We start from the raw sequence: 19,324 nt of genomic DNA, 5'->3' as shown, positions 1-19,324 counted from the left end.
GACAATTTGGGATAAAAATTGGGGTGGGTTTGGCTTGACCTAGTAGGGCTGATGTGTCTCCTGCCCTCCAGATGGCTCGGCCTGCCCCTGCGGGGTCAGCCTGCGGTGGCTCACTTGCTCCCTCGGCCCGTCCTCAGCACCTCTCACGGCTGCCTGCTGTGGCAAGTGCTCTTGCTGCATGTGTCCCAGCTCAAGGAACTCTGGATTTCTTGGATCTGTTTCTCCCAGCCACTTTCTAGGTTTTTACAAAAAGAAAATGGGACAGAGATCAGACATACGGAGAATGCGAGTTCAGCAGAGGCAGGAAATCAGAACAAAAGATGATTTGAAGAAACGGAATTCCCCTGAGGGTCTCCAGAGTTAGGGGGAGTGCACTGAGGAGGACCCGGGATTCTCCCATGCATGGGATGGGGCCAGGGTTAACTAAAACTGAATTGAGGCGTGAGGGATAGATAATCCCAAATAACAGTGATTTAAACAAATAGAGGGGGAATCCTTCTATTATTTACTTAAAGACAAGGCAGAATAAAAGTTGTCTGAGGGCAGTGCATACCTGGCTGGTAGAACCATGAATTGGCATCTGAAGAGCAATTTGTTAATAATGAGAGGAATCAATTTACTTGGTATAACCAGTACAGACTGGTATGGCATGCCACATTGTTGGGGACCCAGGTCATTCTAGCGTGATTCTCAGCACATGGGTTTCATGTCATGGCTACAATAACTGCTGTAGATCCGGCCATCACATACATATTCCGGCCAGCTAGAAGAAAGAAGGGGGAAAAGGGTGTTTTTCTTTCAAGTACATTTTTAGGTAGTGTAGACACCAGTCCTGCTTATATCTCTCACTGGCCACCCTAGGGGCAAGGAAGGTGAGTAAGTGTAGTTTTATTCTGGGTAGTTTTAATTTCTGTACTAAAACAAAGGAAGGGAGGACCTCAGGAGACCCAGGCCATCTGTTCTCAAAGAGGCTGACGCAAAGCCCCAGTAAGGCTAAGCTGAGTCCCACCTTAATAAGAACTCTGATGGATGGGCACATTTTTGGATTATTCATCATTTTGGATATTTTGTGCCATGGCTCACCTTAAAAGTCTGGTGTCTTACGAACTGTCTAGAAAAGATGAGCACTGAATCTGGCCTGAGGCTGATTTTAAATTCCTTTATTTTCGAATCCCACATTACCTCTCAAGAATTTCTCTTTTCCATGGCCACTGTTTTACTGAAATGATAATGCTACCTGAAAGCCAAACTACAACTAAGGTCTACTTTGGAAAATACAGTAGCTGAGTAGACATAAAATTCTAAAAAGGCATGCTTCACCTTATGATGATGTGACCTGAAGAACCACGTCTGTGCACGCTTCACGTGTCTCTTCTCTCGCGGTGGCCTCGGGCGACTCCCATGGACCATGGACCGCTGCGCACAGCCGGGCTCGGCGAGCCCCTCCCGGAGCAAGCGCCCTCGGAGCAAGGCTGGCTGTAGAGGAGTCCACAGGGAGAGCGGCGAGAGGGCCACCCTCACACACTCCACACCACCAGCAGCATTAATGCCCTTTAGATATTTCCGTTCTCTTCTAAAGCCGTTCTGCAGCGGCCAGTCCTGGGGTCTCTCTCGATCTCCCAACCCTTCCTCCCGCTCAGCCTTTGAGTCTCCCCACCCCCACCCTCCATTCTGCAGAGCCGCTCACGGCCGTCTTTTTAGTCTAGGCATCCACGGGCTTCTGAACAGGCAATCATTCACTCAAACAAAAGCAGCTCTCACTCTAGAGAAGATTCTGCTGACGAGAAAAATAAGCTTTCCCTAATTTTTGTCCCTGCTTCCAACTTAGGACCAACCGGAGAAAGTCAAATATGTCCCCTAACAATCACACAGGACGCCCGCTTCTAGTCGCCCTCCTGAGCTGCCCCTGGCTCTCGGCCGTCATCAGGGCTCCCCGGAGCCTCCCTTCTCTCGGTTTGGAGCTTTCCCCAGCCCTGCCTGCCTTCGGTCTCGGCCCACACGCAGTGATGGCGGCTGAGCCGGCTCAGGACAGATGGCCTTCACCTGCTCTGGTTGGTTGGTCGTTGTTTATTTCCGCATCACTTACTACTACATGCTTGTGATCGTTCCATATCTTTACAGAAGAGCTGTCTCTTTAGCTTTAATGGGGCATTGTAGTCGTTGTATGGGAAGAACTTAAGGTATTTAGCCCTGATTTTGCCATTGATTTTGGAATTGTGGACAGTGCTACAATAACTACCGTTCCGCTTCATCTCACACATGTATGAATCTAGCCACAGAACAGACTGGACCGGCTGAGTGGTGGAATGGGCCTTGTTCATTTATTCCGAGTGTTCCCTGAATGCCTGCTGGTTAGATCGGGTTCCCTGGGAAACGGACTTTGAGACAGAGATGGTGCAGGATGCTGCAGAGGAGAGCTCTGAGCGCCAGCTCCTGTGAGGACAGCAGGTCCGGCACACGGAGCAACGGCCTTTCAGTAATCCTGAACTGAGGCAAGGGTGCCAGGCCTCTACCTCGACCCTGCTCCTCTGGCCAGTCCCTGGATGCGAGCCCAGGAGGGACTCAGCCGTGAGCTGTCAGCAGCTGGGGAATGAGCCTGGGTCCTGGAGGGGATCTGCGCAGTGCAGGACACACCCACCATGGGTTAGGCTGGGGACTCAGGACACTCTGCCCTGGGTCCTTGCAGGACACACAGTTCTCTGGGGAGACAGACCTGTCACCAACCGGGGACAACCAAGGATAGTCTGGGCTGTGATGGAGGAAAGCCAGCGGCTAGAAGGGGAGAGACACCAAGCACACTACGAGGCTAACGTGGAATAGACTCTTCCTTCCCCACGCGAGGGCAGGACTCAGGTTGTCTTGGTCCCACCATCCTACTGCCAGCACCCAGCACGGGGCTTGGCTGGCACCCAGGAGGCCTTGCGATCATTTGGGAAGGAATATTTGAGAAAGGCTTCAACTCGGCACCAAGCTCTGTGCTGGGAGGTGTGAGAGCAGCCTCCTGCTCCCGGCCCTTCCCTAATTGGCCCCGTGACTGCATCCCCGGTCCCTAGAAGAGAGCTGGCCACATAATAGGGGCTCAAGTGATGCTTGACGAGTAAAACCTACCTGGTAGTGCCTTTATTATTCCCACTTTACAACAGTAAGTTGCTCGAGAGACACGCTTGGGTCACATTCTGAAAGGCATGGCCACCGCAACTGAGTCTGGGAGACATCAGCTCACAGGTGTTAACTGAAGCCACAGGCCTGCTACGGGCAGAGGTTGTAAGCGTAGTGGGATGGAGGGAGCCTGTGGACGGCATGTCAAAAGCAGCAGCAAGTCTAAGCAACATGCAGATTCAGAAGTACCCATTGAATTTAGCAACAGAAAAACCACCAGTGACCTTGGCAGGAGCAGTCAGAGGGGCATGGTGCATTTTTCTCGATCCACTAAATCACTGAATCGCAGGAAGCATGTATAATAGCCCCCACCCTGCCTTAATTGGAACAGTCCAGTATTTTTTACATCTTTTGAGGAACGTCAAAGCAGACCCAATTCATGAACCCACAGCAAGACTCCAGGAAAACACTCATCACTAGCCCCTGACCCCTCCCCAGCTCTGACCCCTCACCCAGGCCACAGGGCTGTTCCATGTCTCTCCTCGGGTTCCTCCTGCCTCTGCAGTTCTCCATTCCTGTCCTGGAGAGGAAGCTGTCCTGGGCTGGAGTCGGGGGAGGAGGAAGTGAGTGAGTGGAGTCCTGTTCTCCTTAGAAGAGGATTGTTGTGGAAAACCTCGTCTCCTACATGTGCACAGGGTTTCACAGATTGTGCGTTAGTCCAAAGTGTTAATTTCCATCTGCTTGGATGTGGAGTTTGAGGCAGCACCTGAGTAAATCATCACTAAGATGAGTTCACACTTCTCCCAAAATTCTGTTCAGCTTTTCCTGCCTCCCGGGGTCTGATCCCGTGGCCCACCCCTCTGTCAGCAGCAGCAGACCCCTCTGCCCTCAGCTTGTCGCTCTGCCTGCCGATGTTTTGTCCTGTGGAAACGGTAAGAATGCTGTCCCTCCAGATAGTGGAGAATATTATCCTCTGTTTCAGAAGTTCTCATAACAGTGTAATGTCCCGCCCGTGTGTCCTGAGCAAATTGTGACTGACAAGAAGGTGCTGGGGCATGAATTGTTTACTCTTCCAAATCACTTAAAACAGATTCAAGGTCGTCTCCAGGGTGACTGTCATCGTCACTTGCATCCCAGGCTGTTTTCTTGAGTGAAATTGAAACGGGAGGAGTTACAGCCTCTGTGCAGGTGACTGGGCTCAGGAGTGTGTCACCCGGGAAGATCCCCCGCCGTGGGTGCTGAGCTGGCGCTCTGTTACTCTCTGGCCTCAAGACGTTTTCATGCGGTGTTCTCTACCTGGAAAATACTGCTCTTCCACCAACCAAGAAAGAAAACGTAGGCGCAAGTGTGGACTGAGAACCATCTGAGACGCCGCGCACCCTGTGGGGGCAGAAAGGCTGCCTGAAATGCAAGCTCTGTCGGGTGGAATCTCAGCTAGTGGCACAGGTCCCGGCCAGTGAGCTTTGAGATTTAGGAGGGACAGACTATATGCAAAATTACACATGCTGTCTTCTGCCTACACAGGTTCTAAGCCCACATTTTCAACTGAATCTCAGGCACAGAGGATGCTTTAGAAAATCAAACTGCTTCTCCTCTCTGATGAAAGATGAGTTTTGGTATGACATCGTGCTTGTCCACCTTCATTTCCTCCTGAAACTGTGCACACCTCACTGGCCACTCCTAACCCAGGAAGTGGCTCCTGAGCTGAGCCTGGATGGCTTGCTCAGCTCCAGGCAAGTGGCCTCTTCTTCTTCTTAGACGAACCCACTGACCTTTAGCATCTTGGAGCCCGGGGCCCAGGCGACCCACCCAGAGGTGGTTCACGGGACCTACTGGAACAATGCTGGGGATGCTGGTTAGAGGTGGGTGGGCAGGGAAGTGGGGGTCCCAAGGCAGCTTGCGAAGGGGGAGGAGCTTTGCCAGGAGGTCTGTGTGGCCCATGCTGAAGGAAGTGTTTCTCTATCTTGATGCATGTTATTACATAAGAGGACTGGGAGTAAACGCCCTGTTCTCCGCAGCTGTGAGCCTCTGCCCTGGACAAGACCTACTTTGGGAAGGTAAAGCTCCCACAGACTCCTCAGGATTCGGGTAGGGGACGGGCTCTGGGGCCTGTGGGCCCACTGCTGCTCACAACAGACGAGCTGCAGAGCTGGGATGAGCAAAGAAAGGATTGCCTCCTGAAAGAGGCTGAGGGAGGGCGATGTGGGTTGACTGCCACCCCAGGAAGGAGGGGTGTGGGAAGCCTGCTTTGTTGGGATGGGGTGGCCGGAGATTAGGTCTGGAGAAGAGGCATGTCCAAGGGGGACTAGGGATGAGATGACACACTGTACCACGGACCCTTGCCTTAACCCGCAAGTGCTGAGCAGACCAAAGTGTGTCACAGAGTGCTGGGAATGAGAGCCGATGACAGGACCAAGGTTTATGTCGCGTTTGCAAGGGAAGAGCTGATGTCTAGGCTACACTGATGCTTTAAAATGCATCAAGCGCTGACTGTACACTGGGGACGGTGTACCTGCGTGGGTAAGAGCGCGGGCTGGAGTCTAGCAGATCTGGGCTCAAGTCCGAGTTCTACCACCTTTAGTCAACAGACAGGAAATGTTTACTGGCACAAACTCCTTTCCAGACTCAGGGCTAGGTGTTTGGGTTTACAACAGGGGTTGGGGTACTAGCTCTGGGGCTTTGGCAAGTTGAATAATGCCCTTAAGTGCCCTGATGTAAACCGGAGATGACACCTACAGAGATGACACCTGCATCAAAAGTTGTCATCAGGATTAAATGAACATTTTCATTGCATCCAACTGGAAGAGTCCTGCTTTAAGACGATCTATTCTTCTGATTCAGTATTTCACTAATATGGAAAAAAGCACTCTCTTTAAAGTTCCTTATCACTTTAAGACAGTAATTAGGTCACTTACTGGCCTCCTTTTCAACAGGACAAATAACCCAATTCCTTTAATCTTCCCTCGTTGGGTCTATTTCCTGACCCTGTAACCACCTTTAAAACTGAATTTACTCCAATTTGTCTCCAATCATTTTCCAATATGGTGTCCCTGAATGGGCACAATGGACCCGTAGAAATGTGACTAAAGGGGGCAGAGGTGAGAGGAAAGGGGGCTCTCAGCCCCACTTCTGAGATTACTAGTCTCCCCCCACCCCATGCTCTAGGCTGAGACAGAGCCACCAATAGCCACCACCAGGGTGTGACCTGCAGGGCAAGACACTCACTCAAGAGAGTCATCAAAGTCGTCTTGTCCTCCCTTTGTGTGCTCAAATGTATCTAGGACAGAATCGACGTCTATGGAGAACACTCGCATGTGTTGCTGGCAGGATTGTAAATGGTTATCTGGAACTGTGATACAATAATTCTTCTAGGACTTTTTAAGAAAAATCATTGGTGTGGGCAAACATGTGCACAAGGATATTCCTTAAAGCATGTTTCCAAGAATAAAGTTGGAAATCATGTGGATAGTCAACAAAAAGAGAGTTGGCTAAATAAACAACACTATTTCCATTGATCTAATTCTATAGAGTCTTTAAAAAGTATGTGGTTAAAGACTACATAGTCTTTATAAAGACTACATAGGCCACACCTACAGAAATATGTTCATGTACAGTAAGTGACAAAACAGCATGTTAAAAAATTGGGTTGTAAGACCAAACGCAGGTAAAGACGTGGCACTTCTCCTGGTCTGTGAGCATTCCCTGTCGTCACTTTAACAGTATGATCAGAGGTTTCAGAGAAGCATTCATAAATAATGGGAGGAAATACATGACCATTTCAAGCGGTTATTAATGGGGAGAGGACTTATAGATTTATGTGTCCTCTTGGTGCTTTTCTGAATTTTCTGAAGTGTCGGCAATGATCTAGGACTTTACAGTTAGAAAAGTCTTGCTGAAGTCTGCTAAGCTGCCAGCCCTGTGGCCCTAGACCGGTCTTTGACAAAGAGCTCTGCCTGAGAAGTGGGAGACGGGCCAGCCCCACTCCACTTCCTCGGGCTATGATTTTAGATACTTCCCTTTGCCTCTCTGGGCTTCGTCACCTGTTTAGGGAATAATATCTGACTTTCTTAGCGTAGAGGATCCTTGCTTATGCTGACACTCGGGAGAATTTTCATTCCCAATAATAAAAACAGCTCCACTTCTTCAGCCCAGGCTAGACGCGGCTGGGTCTCCATGATCTAATCATCTTCTAGCATATTCTAGATGAGGACATTCAGGCTTAGAGAAATGGAGTGACTCAGTGGGGTGAAAAGACAGAAAGTGAGAGCTCCAGGATTCGACATGTCTCTCCACCTGCAGTCACCGACCAACCACCCTAGTTAGCACAGGACAGTCGGTGCAGGTGACGTACCTTGCAACCAGCTCGAGAACATGACTTCTACCCAGGATGGTCTAAAAGAAAAGTGCCAGTGGGGTCGAGGGTGGATCTGGGCTGTGGTCCAACTGTAAGAAGGGGTGAGATGGTGTGGCACTCTGCATGTCTGGTGACATGGATCTGACCCAGACCTCAGCGTCCACATGTAGGACAGAGGACGTGAGCTGAGAGGATGGCCCTGTCCACACTGCCAGTCTGTGGTGAGGACACATTCCCACATACAGCCACCAGATCCTGAGGGCTAGAAGTGGAGAGGGCCGGTTCGGTTGTCTGGGGATGGTGTGCTGTGTCTGTTTGCTCTCCTTCGTGGCTCTGGGAGCTGCTGTAACCCCAGGGGACTGGGCCATGGGAAATCATTCTCAGTAATACTGGCCCCATGTCCATCGCTCCAGGAAGTTTCTGGGTGACCGTTCTCTAAATCTGACCCGGCATCCAAGGTCTTACCTAACTAGCTTCATCCTCAATCTGAAAGCTCAAAGGACCCGGGCCCCCCGGGGGGAGGTTCAGGCTGTCAGGCACACGGGCTGTGTGGGGAGAGGCCTTCCTCCTGTCTCTGGTTGACAGAGACAGAGGGAGACCCTTCGTGAGGCCACGGCCACCTCAGTTTGCATACAGTTTTACAACACCCTAATAATTCTACCCCAAATTTGTGCAAAATGTTTTAGACCAGAGAGAAGTAGATTTCTCTGTTTCTTTTCTCCCCAGCCCCGTGGCTGGAGACAGTCCCTCCTTCTCTGCGGTGGGGCTGGGCCCAGGTGGACCCCCCAGAAGTTCCTGCCAGGAAGGGCAAGGCCCCGCACCCCCGGCAGAAAGGGACACGAGTCGCCACTGGCAGAGACAGCCTCCTCCCAGGGCACGCCTGTGTGTCCCCCCATCTAGATGCGCAGAGAGAAAGGGAGTGCTGAAGCCAGACTCGGAGAGGAGGGTGCGCTCCGGCTCCCTTCCCATCCTCTGCAGTCTCTCCTTGTCGGGAAGAGGAAGGAGCTGTGGACTAACTGCCCTGAAATTGGACTCGAACACTTGCAGCTCACGAAAAAATCAGTGATGTGTGAGGGGGCAGCGCGCCATCTCAGCCGGCGTGTGAACCCAGTGTCTGCCTTCTTCCTCTGACTTGGTACCCTGCCCTCCAGGCGGGAGAGCTGGCGAGGGAACACCACCGGGAGCTCCAGGCACAGAATGACTCTATGCACGAACTCTGGTTGCTGGGAGAGGGAAGAGAGGCCGCGAATTCTGACCCACAGGAGAGGTGTGTTGCCTGGGTTTGGTCTTTCTCCACATGTACCCTCCCAGGGCTGTGCGCCTGCTGAAATCATCTCCCAAGTATGGGCCACGGTGGGCGCAGAGACAAGCAGGCTGGTGCCCCTCCCTCCCTGTGCCCACAGGCAGGCCCCGGGCTCTCCCCAGCCCAGGAAAGACTGCAATACACATCCGCCTAGAAATAGTCCTAAAACAAGCTACATCTTCAAAGGCAAGATCAGAACTCATTTTTGGGGATACATGTAAGTTTTATTTGTTTGCAACTTAATCTGTGGCTCAGCCCCTGTAGTCTTTGTCTCAGATTTTGTACATTTTAAGTTGTTCAGTCTATGCAAAAATCAGTCTAATCAGGATTCTGTAGAGATGTAATTAAATGAAATTTTGTCACCTTTTCGAGGTTTTGTTTTTCTGAAACCTACGCCTAGATTCTGAGACAACCTCTGCCTTCTAACAGGTGGGCAGGGCAGGAGGGAAAACTCACATATAAATGATTATATACATATTTTACGTTCTTTACACTTTATTAGAGAGATAGGCGATCTCCTGTTTCTAAAGGGCACATTTAGAGAAACTGAAACAATCAATGTATCTATTCAACATTAAGAAACGCACAATCTTTTTAGGAAGTAAAATTTATTTGTCATCCATACCACACATAAAATGACCAGAATCTCATAGACAACTGTTTTGTTTTTAAATTGTTTTATTTTGTTTTGAACTAAGCTATGACAACAAGAGCTAGAAAACTGTACATTTTCAATTCAGCAACAGAGTTACAGCATGGTGCAACTGTGATATTTAATGAAGAATCACTTGTGCCATTTAAAAAATTAAAATAAGGTGCATTAATTATCATGTGAATCACACAAAGCTGATTTTAACCCACAGGTGAAACCTTGAGGACATTGAGGAAAGAATTTAATATATTTTCAGTATTTGACATTTTATTCATTTATCTTGTTGTTGTTGTTTTTTGGTGAGGAAGATTTGCTCTGGGCTAACATCTGTTGCCAATTTTCCTCTTTTTAGCTTAAGGAAGATTGTCCCTGAGCTAACATCTGTGTCAATCTTCCTCCACTTTGTTTGTGGGTCACTGCCCCAGCATGGCTCAATGATTGGTGTGTAGGTCCCCACCCAGGATCCGAACCTATGAACCCCAAGCCTCCGAAGTGGAACACGAGAACCTAGCCACTATACCACTGGGCCGGCCCCCTGTAGTTATTTTTAAAATAGTCTCTCTTATAGTTGTCTCCATGAGAAATTTAGCATATATCTAGACATGTGCTGCCCAATACAGTAGCTACTAGTCGCATATGGTTTTATTTAATCTAAAAAATTAAAAATTCAGTTCCTCTGTCTCACTAGCCACATTTCAAATACTCAGTAGCTACATGAGGCCAGCAGTTAGCGTGCTGGCTAGCACACACATAGAACGCTTCCATCATCACAGAAAGTTCCATCAGACAGCCCTGCTTCAGAGTTTTCATAGGTGATCAAAATAGATAGAATATATAGCTGATAAAGCTTTTAAAATAAGTAACCATTTAGATTGGATAGTTCTATACTAAATATTTACCAACTAAAATTATACAATCCAAAATATGTAACATCAACAGGAAACACTGACATTAAAAATAATTCACTAATTATTGAATTGTCTGCTTTTAAAAGCATGTATAAATACTCCTCTTTTTAAGGCTGGAATTTATGCTTTCAGCTGCCACCTTTGAGGACACGAAGAATGAACATACACATAAAGCCCTTAAAATGGTGCCTAACACAGTGCAAGCTCAGAAAGTGTTGGCCCTTATAGCAATAATTATCATTCAAATTATCATTATAATTTCTAATAGTCAGTCTGTTGGCAGTGCCATCAAGTTGATTCAGACTCCTAGTACCCTGAGCACAGAGCGGAACTCCGCCCGGTCTTTTTTGCGCCACATCAGACAGTGCTCTGCCGCTATTCTCGTGGCTATAGGGTTTTCATGGCCAATTCTTTAGAAGTGGGTGCGAGGTCCTTCTTTCCTCATCTGTCTTAGTCTGGAAGCTCTCCTGAAACTTGGCATCATGGGTGACCTGCTGGTATTTGAAATACTGGTGGCACAGCTTTCAGCATCACAGCAACACACAGCCACCACGGTATGATAAGTGACAGACAGGTAGCGTAGTTCCCTGACCAGGAAACAAACTCAGGCCATGGCGGTGAGAGCACCAAGTCTTAACCACTGGACCACCAGGGCTGGCTAGTCAGTAGTAACAGCAAATTATTCAGTCTCGGGAGGGAACACTAGACATGGCTTTTCACATTTCAAGATTTCCTTGTCAATAAAAATCTGCCCCAGAAAGAAGTTCTGAATAGGGAATCCCATTCTGGGTCTGTCGCCTCTGAGCCAACAACCTTGGCAAGGTCACAGCCCCCCTGAGTCTGGGCTTCCTCGTCAGGGAATGGAGGGGCTTGCAAAGTCCTTTCCAGCCTGAGAATGTGGACTCCGTGACCACTAAGACATGTAAAGGATCCATGTAAAACATAAAAATCCGTGCTATGTTTTATGTTTGACAAGTCTGCACATAAATTAACAGATTTAAAAAAATATAAATGTTTCTGAGGCTGGCCCGGTGGCACAGTAGTTAAGTGAGCACGTTCTGCTTTGGCGGCCCAGGGTTCGCCAGTTCAGATCCCCGGTGCAGACATGACACCGCTTGGCAAGCCATGCTGTGGGAGGCGTCCCACATATAAAGTAGAGGAAGATGGGCACGGATGTGAGCTCAGGGCCAGTCTTCCTCAGCAAAAAGAGGAGGATTGGCAGCAGATGTTAGCTCAGGGCTAATCTTCCTCAAAAATAAATACACAAATATCTCTAAAAGTTTTTTTACTCATGCAAATACCTGTCTATACAAATGCAACATGAATAAATTTTTAAAAATCTTACATTCACAAAGTTTACGAAGCACCTGCGTGGGCTTTTAGTGATTATGCTGAAGTTCATTTCAATAGAGTTTTCAGAAATTTTTTAAAGAATTGGTGCCTAAATTAAATGTAATTAAAAACATTCTGTATAGTCAGCCCCAAATCCTTTGCACTTGACTCCTGACTCCACCACAGCTCTTGCTCCCAGAGAATGCTTTTGCCTTCTTTATACTTACCTAGGCCCACCCTGCCCTTTGAGACCCATCAGCAGCCTACTGCCTTCAGAAGCCTGTCTACACTCCACAGCACACTATCCAGGCCTCTGAGTGTCTGCGGTGTATCTGCGCCACTCCTCTGACACTGAGCCGAGGCTACCTCCAGAGCCATCTGACCTTTCACACACAGGCCACTCTGTTAATTTGACTGAGCACTTCTTAGCAGGCACCGCTTGTTTCTAAGTATTCACAGTGCTTAGCACAGTGACCCACACAAAGGCTGTGTGATTTTAGGCAAGTCACTTAACTTCTCTGTGCATCATTTTCCTTATTTGTAATGGAGAATATCAATACATGCCTCATAGCATTACTGAAAAGATTCTTCGAGATAATGTATGTAAAACTTTTATCCAGTACCTAGCTCACCAAATAGTGGAAGTCATATTAGCAGTATTACAGTCATGCACTGCATAACAATGTTTCCGTCAACAACGGACTGCACATACGATAGTGGTCCTATAAGATTAGTACCATATGGCCTAGGTGTGTAGTAGGCTACACCATCTAGGTTTGTGTAAGCGCACTCTGTGATGTTCGCACAACGACGGAATCGTCTAACAATGCATTTCTCAGAATGTGTCCTTGTCGTTAAGCACTGCAAGACTATAGTCATAATAACACTAATGAAAAGTAACATCCAAGTAGGTTTGTGCCTACATTAAACTATATTGACCCTCCACCTGTCGTCTCTCACCCAGTACTGCAAGGTGGGTCCCAGTAGCATGCTCATCTTATAGAACCAGACCCAGAGGCAAGCAACGTGCCCCAAACCCAGCAACAGCAAGTGACAGAGAGGGGACGTGAGCCCAGAGGTCTGTGTCCAGAGCCCTGTTCCTAGTCACTTTATTAATGAAGACTACATAATTACTGGTTTACATCTTTTCCTTTTACAATTATAAACCTATTTTCACTCCAATAGAAACAGCCTCTAGTGTCAACATTGCTTGTTCAAGCCACGTCCGTCACTCTGCCAGGTCTGTAGGCAGAGGCAGGGCCCCGAAGATGTTAGGTTTTCAACCTGGGGGACCTCCTGGAATAAGTCAGTAAGAGCCAGCTGTGACTAGATGTGAAACAAATTCTGAAAAGGGGAAGAAACTTCCCGCTGACAGACTCGTAGAGTGAAATGCGCTTCGAAACACACGGTGTGGAACACACTCTCGGGACCTGTCAGCTGCTCCTGGACTGAAACAACCACCTTACGAAGAGTGGAGGCCTGAACCAGAACAGCCTGCGTCCGCTGCCCCCAAGCCCCGCCCGCCCTGCTCTCTACTCCGCCCACGGCGTGCTTGTGTCCAGTTCCCCGGGGGTGGGGGTGGGGGTGGGGGTGTGGGGTGGGGTGGGGTGGGGTGGGGAGGAGGCCCTGTCCCCGCGAGGCCCTTCGTGGGGATGAGAGCCTTCAGGGGGAGCGAGGCCCCCGGGCCTGTCCAGCTGCGTCTAGCCGGGACTCCTGGGTGAGCGCGCGGGGCAGCCAGGGCAGTCTTTTTAGTTACCTTGGTCATAACCTCTGGATTCAGATGTTTCCGAAATATCCGGATTTTCATTTGAAAGCATCCCAAATCCTCAAGTGAAAATGAACTCACATCCAAGAACTATTTGGTCACTGAGCTGAGTGAGTGGCCACCTCCGTCCCAAAGCCTATTCAGAGCAGGAAGGGGCCCTCTGTGTCCTTACTGCTGGATTTGCTGCTGCTCACGTGGGATCCTGAACTTAGAAAACAGAGCATCTTTAATAATAAGCATTTTTGACTTCACGGAAGTCCTGCAGAAAATCTGACTACTACTCTTATTTCCTGATCTTTCTGGACTGTAAGCCACAGGGCCATGAGGTTAGTGTAAGGGGGGGATGTGATGTCAACCAACCTGCATCCTAGGAACCATGTTCAGTAGGAATCACGTAAGTGTTTTTGTCCTGACTTGGGCTCGCCCAGCCCTGCCTCTGGGACACCACAGAACTAGCCTGAAGGTCACTCAGTCAACCTCACTGAGGACTCCTCATCTGGACATCAGAGAACGGAGGTGGAAGTACGTACAGTGACAGAGGAGGGAGAAGAGTGTGGCCATACATATGTAAGCGTGCCTGTGTACACATGTATGCATGCGCGCATACAAATCACTTACTGGAGATGGTGAGTGTGGATACAGAAGGCATAGCTGGATGACTGATCTGACTGTGGAATATTCTGGAAAGTTCACAGATAGGTCATGAACAGGAAAAGGACAGACTGGCCTCTGTGATGCCAAGAAAGAGGTCTGATCGGACTTTTTCCGTCTCATTGAATTGTCTTTTTACCAATTAAACTGTCATCCACCATGTCATGTGTCATCTCACTGTCATCCACCATGGCCTTTGTGGTGGATAACAGTGGTACCGTCCTAATGGAAGGGGCAGAAGTTCAACTGAGCCTGAGGAATTAGAAAACAACCTCGGAAACAGCAACAAGTGGCCCAGCAATCCGTGCGAGGAAGCACACTGCGAACCAGAAGTGTCTCTCAGGGCGCAACGTGAGGATGGCCTGGCATGGCTGGCAGAAAAGGCTGAGGGTCCTAGTCATGCTGAGACGTTAATGTCATTAGTTCTATTAGTCCAATGTTAGGACTCAGTCAGAGCCACGCGGCGTGGTCCTCAAACTCAAACTGCATCAGAACCCATCTACAGGGCTTGTGAGAAGGTTGTAGGGTCTCACACACTGAGTCCCTGAGTCAGCAGGTCTGGGGTGAGGGGACACTCTGCACTTTTAACATGCTCCCAGGAAATGCTGATGCTGCCGGTGGGGGCCCACACTCAGAGGCTCGCTGCTACACAGCAAGCAGAAGCCGGGGTAACGGATCCTCCTGCCCTTGGCAGCTCTACACGTCGTGGCTATTGTAGCCCAGTTTGGATTGCTAGAGTTGAAGAGGCTGAGAGAAATGGTAGACGATGCAAAGGATCAAGAAAATGATCAAAAGGATACAAGATAAAATAAATCAGAAAAAACGATGTAAGTAATTGGGACAATTTTATTTGAAGAAGAGAACAATATTGTTCAACTGATATTTTCAATACGCAAATGTTGACTGTGACGAGGGTGTCTCTGCATCTCCAGCGCTGGGCCGACATCAAGAGAGTCAGCGTGTACCGAGGAGGCTGAGGCTAGGAGCGCTAACGCACTGCTCAGCGTGGAGGGGACGTGCCGGACTCCAGCTTCCGAAGATATCTTGACTTCGACGATTTAGATTGCACAGAGAAAATTCCACTCCATAAGTTTTCTTCCAACTGTCAGATTCTATAGTGTCCAAGAGTAAATCTGCTCATATTTCAAAAGGATCCCAGAAGGAGTAAGGATACAATTGGATCAAACCCATTTCCCTCAGGTTTTAGCCCAGTAACCAAGATGTCTGTGAAGGACAGGCCATCATCCCTCTTGTGAAAGGGTTATGACACTGTCACCAACCCAAGAGAATCCCACAGATTCAAAGTACACTGTGTGGTGAGAAATGCAGATCCAAGCCTTTCAGAGAATGCCATAAAGATGTTCCTTTTCCTTTTAAAATATTCTACTTTTAACTGTCTGTTCAAATAGCCAACTACCAGGGCAATCCGCGCCCTGGGAAATGTTTTCATTTCTGCTCCAAACTTATTTTCAATTGAAAGTTTGTTCACTGGTGCTTGATGATACTATTTGAATCTTTATGATTAAAAAACTCCTAGATTTCTTCTGTAAATATTTTATAGTGTGGAGACATTTAAGTTATATATTAAAATCCACTTCAACTATGTACTTCAACATATTTCTATTGGAGAAAAAATGTCCTCGCCTCCTTGGGCAGAAAGGAAGCACAGTGGACGTAATGACCATTGTAGCTATTAACATAAATAGTATTTTTGACGCTGAAAAATAATAAACGATTACAGATAAACGTCAACATCAAGGTGGGATGTTTTTAAATTTCTCTGATGTACCTGGCTAGAAAAAGGTTGCTTTAGGATGATTTCAGTTGAATTTTAGAACATAGAGAACAAAAATTTTTACCTCAGTCATCTCAAGATGAATTCGTGCAAGCACACACAGCCCCGCAAACACAAACCACATATGTCACAGAGAAAACAGTCCTTCTTGAAAAAATGAAGGTGGAAACCTTTGTTGCGGGGTGTACTCACACATGCGTACAGAGACACAATGCATATATATAGATAAAGTTTCTGAAAGAGTTACCTCAAGATAATGGTGAGTAGGATTTTAAAAAGTGAGAACATTAACATGGAAAAATATATTTGTAGATCTTTACTAGATATTGAGAAATTCTAGGAAAAGTTCAAAGTTCATATCCACTGAGCACAGACTAGTTATCTATCAATTTCTGACAAGAATATACACTTTTAAAATATATATTACATAGATTTATATATAATAATATATTAATATAATACATATATATGAAGTGTATATATTTTAAAATTGCTTATTCTTGTCAGAAGTTAATACATTATATATATATATACATACACACACACACACACACACACACACACACAGTTTTTCGTGTTTTTTAATAAGATGCTGAGGGTATGACAGTTGTCCTGGCAACTCGAAGCGTTGTCTACAGACCATCGGCATCAGCACCAGCTGGGAGCTTGTTAGAAATTCAGCAATACTTCAGCCCTATTAAAGCAGAATCTGCATTTCAACAAGATTCTCAGGTGAATTAGATGCCCTTTAAACACCTAAAATTCGAGGATCCTTAGTCAAAATTACCACTCTTTTTTTTCTGCATTGTTTGCTAGAGGACAGATCTGTCTGCTAATTCAAACCATGTTTTTACCTCCTTGATGTATATAAACTACATTTGGTGATTCCAGAAGTTCTAACCCAATTTTAAGGTTCCAGTCAGATATCAAAACCATGCAAAAATGATTAAAATTTTGAAGTGGGCAAGAAATCAATCTGTTCCTTTATTACCACAGGCATAGAATCAAAGTGGAAACACAACACTCTTCACTATGACACCACGGTAGTCACATACTTAATATGTATTTTACATCGGAAATGGTTAAGTCAACCTAATGTCATGAAATAAAGTCAATCATTATTTTATTAATAATATTAAGCATTTCTTTAAAAAAATGTTTACCAAATCTCCAAGATACTTTTGCTGGCACTAAATATCTTTATTTCTCATCTTTTCTTTTAAACTCCTTTAAATCATGCTTTAAATTCTGGGAGACTCCAAGACCGTTCCTTCACACCAAGTCAACTGAGGCACTCTCCCCTCCTGTATGTGGCCCTTCAATTGAGGCTCCAGGGAAGGAGGTGCTCCCCTCCTCCCCCACCCCACTCTGCCTCCAGGAACCAGGAAGGAAGATGGCTCCCTTCACCATCAAGAAACAAACCTGGCTGACGCAAAGAAATAAAGTTACAGGGATAAAAGGCAACAAAACCCTGGACAGCCACAACCTGGATAATTAGCCTCCAGCAAGGATCCTGGCAGGTCACTGAATTGTCCCCCTTACATGGATAACTCTTTCTACTGGAAATAATACAAATTCCTTGGTAGCTAAAAATGTTAAGCACATGGGTAAAAGATGACATGCTACCTCAGGACCGTAGGAAACATGATTGTTCTCCATGATGTATTTAGTCCTGTTGCAAAGTTAATGTTATTGAACATATATGCATATATATGTATACAAGCACACACATACATAAACATATACACATATATCAAGACATGTGCACACTTCTTCTTAACCCCATAGAAGCAAAGAAGCCTTGTAGGAAACCACATAAACATCCAAAAATCTTCACAATTTAAAGTAAACAGTAAGGACATGTTATAGTTGAATTGAAAAATCTTAGTTGAAATCAGACGCTTTAAAAACAGGGGTCAATAGCAACCATTTAACTGGTACTTATAAGACCATTACATCCTGAAGGAAGTGTATCATATGAAGTTTAAAATAATAAATGAAGGCAAGCTCTCTGTGTAATAAGAGTGCCCTCACCCCTTTGCACAAAAATATTGCAACGTGCAGAGCTCTGGGGGTTGGCTCCAAAGGCAGGAAAATGCTTAGTGAGGAAGAGAACACTGAAAACAGACCTCTTTCATGTCCCACCATGTTGACAGTCACGTCACATGTAATTTTAAACAGGAAGCTAATGTCTTACTTGTAGACGTAAAACTGAGTGACAGCAACATGTTATACATCATTTCCCTCAGCCCTCATATCCGGTGAGGCATCAAGGGCAGCCCAGGGCAGGGTCGAGACAGGCGTGGACTTTGGAAAACCTGGATTCTGATCCGAGTTCTACCCTTGAAGCTCTGTGGCCTCGGATAAATTTCTTAGCTTTTCCTAGCCTTAGTTTTCTTATCTGTAAAAGTGTGTTTGGGTGATTATGGCCCCAGAGCCGGTGAAGCAGCCAACACAGGGCCTGGCACTCAACATGTTGTGAACACAGTGCATATTATTATCATTATAATTCTTAGCATTAGAGACATGCAAATGGGAACCACCCATTTCTACAAAAGCATCATTTATTGCTTTAAAATCTCACCACGGATCTATTTCCCAGCCCATGTCAGAACCAACTTACCTTAGTCATTTCTCACATGGAGATGCTATTAACTTTTAAACGGTTAAAAACAAACAGACTCATCAAATTCAATTACCAACTCCATCATATGTTGAAGAATTTTTTAAAGGCATCGACTTGATGGAATTGATCATACAGTGATACGTATTGAAAATGCTTTCTCCCTTCTGAAACATTTCAGTCCCTCCACTGCTTCCGTAAGCAACCTGAGGGAGGAGGCACAGATCCAAGTACGGGATTTATCCACACTTGTGCTACATAAGAAGGGGCTTTGGAGAGATGGCATCAGCATGCGGGCTGCCAGAATGGTCCTGAGACCACCATGGGCATAACATTTGGGACAAACCAATGAGGTTAATTTATTACAAATGATTCCCCAAGGACTCTGAAATACTGGCCTTGCACCATCTGAATGGGCTAAGCCGATGTGCTGTACAGAAATTCTTCCACTGGCTCTAGAGACACAGCGATAAATCCATCACAAATGTCGGGAAGGTATCTGTGCCCAAAATATCTGTCTGAGCTAACAGAAGTGATGCCCAGAAGCAAGGATTTTACGATATGTTTAAAATTCTCTCTTCTGTGCCATTTCCTGACTAAATCCTTGCTCTCTGAAAACAGGCAATGCAGTTTTTATTGCATTTAAGTTGTTTTTTGGTGAAAAGAAGGAAGAAGAGTTCAAACTTATCTTCCCATGAGCAGCCACATGGTCATTCTGCTTGTGAATTTACACGATATAGCTGACAGATATCACAGTCAGGTATGTATGTTATGCACTCACAAACAAACCTAACCGATAAATAGACCACCTGTTTCAAATGCATTTCACACCACAGACAATA

Source organism: Equus quagga, chromosome 6 (genome assembly GCF_021613505.1).
Source record: "Equus quagga isolate Etosha38 chromosome 6, UCLA_HA_Equagga_1.0, whole genome shotgun sequence".
NCBI classification, from domain to species: domain Eukaryota; kingdom Metazoa; phylum Chordata; class Mammalia; order Perissodactyla; family Equidae; genus Equus; species Equus quagga.
The sequence above is the reverse complement of the archived record's forward strand: the minus strand, read 5'-3'. Positions refer to the sequence as shown.